This window comes from Pinus tabuliformis, chromosome 1_1, assembly GCF_031772625.1.
Source record: "Pinus tabuliformis cultivar Carrire ecotype Pingquan chromosome 1_1, CPIR1, whole genome shotgun sequence".
Classification (NCBI taxonomy): Eukaryota; Viridiplantae; Streptophyta; class Pinopsida; order Pinales; family Pinaceae; genus Pinus; species Pinus tabuliformis.
The window spans coordinates 85,264,344-85,270,343 of record NC_142297.1 but is presented as its reverse complement, the minus strand read 5'-3'; positions in this window follow the sequence as shown (position 1 = coordinate 85,270,343).

Genomic DNA, 6,000 nt, shown 5'->3' with positions numbered 1-6,000 from the left:
TGGTACTATGGCATACAAATTGGAGCTTCCTGTAGCTTCTCGATTGCACCCAGTTTTCCATGTTTCATGTTTAAAGAAGGTTATAGGCGACAAACTCCCATTTCAAACAATATTGCCAGAACTTGACGAGGAAGGAAAAATTATTTTGGAACCGGAAGCAGTCACAGAAACAAGAACTTGACAGCTACGAAATCGATCAATTTCAGAGTATCTTATCAAGTGGAAGAACTTATCCGCTGAAGATTCCACATGGGAGGATGAGAATTTTATGCAGAAGTATCCAGAATAAATCAAGTGTTGAGGACAACACTTTTTTGAAGGAGAGGGGCATGTTGGGTCCCTATAATACTAGTGATTACCCCATTACTATTATAGTTATACCCCTTATTTATATTGTTGTGCCCATATTACCCCCATATTGTTATTTCTATGCCCCATAGAATCCCTCTATTGTTATTTTTGTGGCTTTATATTATTATTGTTAGGTCGGCTGGATTATATTGTGACTCCTTAGACTCCTATATATAGAAAGGAGGTTTTTTCATTTGAATCATCAAAGAATTATTCATTTATGTAATGTAAAGGAGGTTTCCCCCTCGAAGAGGCTGAATTCTAAGGCATTGATCTATCTTTTCTTGAGATGGTTTCATAACATTCAGCTTGACCTAGGTCCAATTCCCTTCAGATTCAGCCTGCTCTAGACTAATGAACCGAACTTCATGCATTTAGTTAAGGACATCTAGTTGCAGCCGGTAAAAGGCTCCCCCTTTTTTGTCTGGGAGGAGAAGCTCAGAAGAGTGAAAAGGGATCTAAAAAGCTGGGCCAAAACTCTGCCCAATCCAGCAAATGAAAGAAAAAACCTTCAACACAGTCTGGAAAATCACCACCTCCAAGCTGAAACAGCTGACATAACTAAAGTGTTTCTAGATAAAGAAGCCCAGCTCCAACAAAACTTCCACAAGGCTTGTCTAGCAGAAGAAGAGTACTGGAGACTTAAGTCTTGCAGTCTTTGGCTTAAAGCAGGGGACGGGAACTCTTCCTTCTTCCATAAACAAGCCCAGGCAAGGAAATGTACCAACTCCATTTCTGAAATCAAAGATGGCACTATTACTCTCAAAGACAATGCAAGCATCAAAAAAGCTACCTCCCTTCACTTTAAAAGCTTGTATAGTGAAGATAAAAATTTGGACCAAAGCTCTATATGATTGACGTGGTTCCCTCCCAGATCATTGTTGAAATGAATCACCTTCTTGAAGCTAATGTCACTAAGAATGAAGTCAAGGATGCCCTCTTCACCATGGACCTGGACAAAGCCCTTGGACTAGCTGGTTTTATAGCCAGATTCCTCCAATCTTGCTGGCAGATTGTGGAAAAGAATCTATACAAAATGGTTATTAAGTCCCAAGCTTGTCAGAAAATTGGAGGCAGCACGAACTCTGCTTTTCTGGCTCTCATCCCCAAAGAGAAAGGAGCCAACACTTTCAACAGGTTTCATTCGATATCGCTATGTAATATTAGTTACAAGTTGATTACTAAAGTCATTACTAACAGACTTAAGCTCATCCTCCCCAAAGTAATTTCGGAAAGCTAAGGAGGATTCATTCAAGGGAGACAAATAATGGACAACTACATGCTCGTCCAAGAGGCAATCCACTCAAGTATGAGTCTGAAGGAAAAAGGTATGCTTGTCAAGCTTGATTTAGCAAATGCTTTTGATAGAGTCAAGCATAGTTTCCTGCTGAAAGTCTTACACAAATTTGGATTTGGCGAGAATTTTGTAAACTAGATTCGGGCCTGCATTTCGGAGCCTTGGATCGCTCCATTAGTAAACGGTAGAATTGTAGACCTTTTCAAAGCCACGAGAGGGCTCGGGCAGGGGTGCCCTCTCTCACCCCTTCTTTTTGTTCTTCAAGAATCTGTCCTCAGCTTCTATTTAGACAAAAAAAAATGATGGACCCATAAATTGTTGGGCTCTGTATAGCAAGAGGTTTTAAAAACATCAATCATGCCCTCTTTACGGATGACACCTTGTATGAATATCAAGAAAATTCCTACGGAAAATGTGAAAAGAATCCACAACCACATAAAACACAACATGACAAATACAAGAAAACTAATGCCCATAAAAAAACGCAAACAATAAAGAATACAGTCCAAAAAGAAAGACCTGTGGGACTTTTAAGTTAACAATTTTGTAACTAGAAAAACAAACCAGATGAGGTAATAATACTACACAACAAAGGGACATCTACCATATTAACAGATAGGCTGAAGGGATCCCTGATGAGTTGAAGAATAATTGGAAGGGCCAAGAAGGTGCAATGAACAATCATGCTAGAAAGGATCAGAATAAAGATCATTTGATGGATTGTCAGAGATTTCATCAAAATGTCTTATTGCTAGTGGACTATATTACAATGGAAACTTCAGGATCAGCCTTTTCTATAAAATCTATCATTAGTGCGACTTAATTAAAAAGTTCTTAATAATAAGAGAAACTCACAGGATGTCTAAAAGCACAGGTAGGATTTAGACAATTGCCCTCAAGCCAGTACCAGCAATCTATGGGATTGATCCTGGCACTTTCACTGTGCCGATATTCACAATAATTACCCTGCAGAAAGACAAAAGCTCTTAGTACATTTCAAGGTTTTTATGAGCAAATGTAACACTAAGTTACTAACAAAGCTACCTCAATTAAAAACTTAGAACATAGATACCAAGCAATGAAAGTCTGTATAAGCATGGTATAGTTACAATCACTAGGATTTTACAACACGCAAACAAATCACTTATAAATAACCAATATTTTCAAGCATCCATTTTATCCTGCAAATTACTAGTTTCAAATTGTATATAATTCTGTTTCATTTTGTCCACCTCTATAACGATGACTGATCCGGATCTTGGGAGGAGGCCCCCAAGATCTAAAAGATTGAAATGGATCTTGGGGGGAAAGACCCCCAAGATCTGAAAACTTTCATTGCTAGAAGAAAAATAAGGAGAATGCCCAATAAACAAAACCACAAAGAAAATTTTATTTAAAATAGTAATGGAAATAAACCAGCTAGGGCGATGGTAGCTTATCCCTGAGAAGAGATGTGGTGGCTACATGCCTCTGAACTGTTCTGGCTACATTGTGGCGGACAATCTGTCCTTTTACAAAATGTGACTTGTTACTTATAGTATTTTTCAGTTACAATACCACGGGTCAATTTCATGGGTGAATGAATACCATGGGTGGATTTTACAATACCACGGGCGGATGCCATTTACAATACCATGGGAAAATTCCATGGGTCGATGAATAATATGGGTGGAAGAGTACCATGGGTTGATGCCATTTTCCATTCGGATCATTCCTCCCTCCTTAAGAAGCAATGGTCCCCATTGCGTAAAGTTCCCTCCTGTGAAGCCTTTGTGGAATATGAAGAGCCACTAAAGATAAGGGTTTTATGTGGTTAACCCAAAACCATGATAAATGAAGATCCAAGGATAGAGATACCCTGTAATGCTTGTGACCAACTGTGATTCTGACAGTGTGCGGCCTAGCAAATGGACTTCAATGACAATGACTTTATGTGGTTGACCCATAACCATGATGTTGGTTGCTGATGAAGTAGAAGGTGCCTACATAGATTGGGGTGGGAGGGAACGTCTCCAAATAACCCAAGTTGAATGCTGCTATGTTGAAACTGATGAATGTGAAGCAGGTGCCTACTAAAGTGGGGTGGGAGGGCACGTCTCCAATGGAAACCCACTCCGAATGCTGCTCCAAAGTTAAAATGGACATAACTCGGCCAATATAACTCCGAATATTTATTATAACCTATTTTTAGAAGCAGAAGGATCATTTTGCATCTTCCCATGAGTTGGAAATCCCTATCTGGACACTCTGAGATCTCAGATTCACGCTGCAACAATTCCGCCGTCACAAAAATTCTGATAAAATAGCTGATTTTAAATCAGCGATATCTCTCACATCCGGACTCTGATTTGACCCATTTTTTTTTTGAAATTGGGTGATTTTTCGAGAGGAATCCAGATCTGGTATTTGTTTTTGTAAATTTTGTACCAAATTTTTCAGATCCGATCTACAAAGTCGCCGCCCAAAAAAAATTCCTGCAAAAAAAAATGAAAAAAGGAAAAATTCTTCCTGCTTGACCCAAGAAAGTGCTCTGTGGAGGTTGTAGCACATGCCTGAAATTTGTTGAAAATTGTTGCAAAATTTGAAACTGAAATATGCATCAAATCCTCATTCCCATGGAATCATAACCTGCTCTGATACCACTGATCCGGATCTTGGGAGGAGGCCCCCAAGATCTAAAAGATTGAAATGGATCTTGGGGGGAAAGACCCCCAAGATCTGAAAACTTTCATTGCTAGAAGAAAAATAAGGAGAATGCCCAATAAACAAAACCACAAAGAAAATTTTATTTAAAATGGTAATGGAAATAAACCAGTTAGGGCGATGGTAGCTTATCCCTGAGAAGAGATGTGGTGGCTACATGCCTCTGAACTGTTCTGGCTACATTGTGGCGGACAATCTGTCCTTTTACAAAATGTGACTTGTTACTTATAGTATTTTTCAGTTACAATACCACGGGTCAATTTCATGGGTGAACGAATACCATGGGTGGATTTTACAATACCACGAGCGGATGCCATTTACAATACCATGGGAAAATTCCATGGGTCGATGAATAATATGGGTGGAAGAGTACCATGGGTTGATGCCATTTTCCATTCGGATCAATGACTAACTAAATAGTCACAAAATAACAGCACATAGCAACCAAATAAAATTCAAAGACAATAACAAGAAAAATAAGTTCATTATAACCACAATCAAGCAACTTCTGAAAATATTCCAGACACTTAACACTCCTGAGATGCATGAAAAGAGTCTATAGGACCTAGATAATGCAAGGGCCACACAATTTCCACTGAAGCATCCACTTGGGTTAGCCTCTATGTTTTGGATGATTACACAATAGATAAAATTGGCCAGCACTTATCAAAAATTCCATCCAGCCAGATAGTCGATCCTCAATCCTACTTTATATTTTCTAAGCACAACCAATAACTCCACGAGGATAACATGATCCCTATTTAGCAAATACACCGGCTGCCCACTCAAATGGATGGTACCTATAATCATAGCCCTGTATGGATAAAAATTGATGACTACGAGTTACGTTGGCTCTATACATTGATGACAGTTTCTTTAGCTTTGCCAAAAATCATTGTACTCTAGTATAGACTAAATGGACACTAGAATTTCCATCATCCAGAAGATGGAATCTTACCCAAGGCATTCACAAAAGTTGTTGCCAACCCACAACTAGTTGAAAATAATCTCCATCATCATAACAAACTTTATGCCCATAATATGCACAAATGGTAACACATGATACATCTCCCAAACCAACGGAGTCCAACTAAAGTCTAATCCGAGATCCTCAATTCTCAACATTTCATACATAAAAAAACTTGTCTGTAATCAGCGCCTAATTTGTTTTCAAACGTCATTTTTAATGCGATAATCTGTTTGTTTTATTTTTTATTTTTATTATTATAAACATATTAATAATTTTAACCAAAGTGATATTCTTTTTGGTCTAGAACGAATGGCGAGCCATTGGAGTTCAGCAGTCTCGTGGATGGGCGCACTATGCCATTCATCGTCCTGAGCCACACATCATGTTATTCAGAAGACCTTTGAATTACCAGCAAAACCAACAGCAACAGGCTGGGGCTCAATCTTAACCTATGGGTCTGAAAACCCAGTGAGTTTTATTGTGGGCAAAGCATATGTCTATTCCATAGAAAAAGACAGAAAGTGAGTACATGACCAAGCCTCTTTATGTGCGCAACATAACCTAACCCCATCATATAAATCCACATGTGAAAAGTATTACAATATTTGAAGAATGCACCTAACCCCATATAAACTAGGTATCTGAGAGATGAAACTATCATTTTGCCCAAATCGTAGAA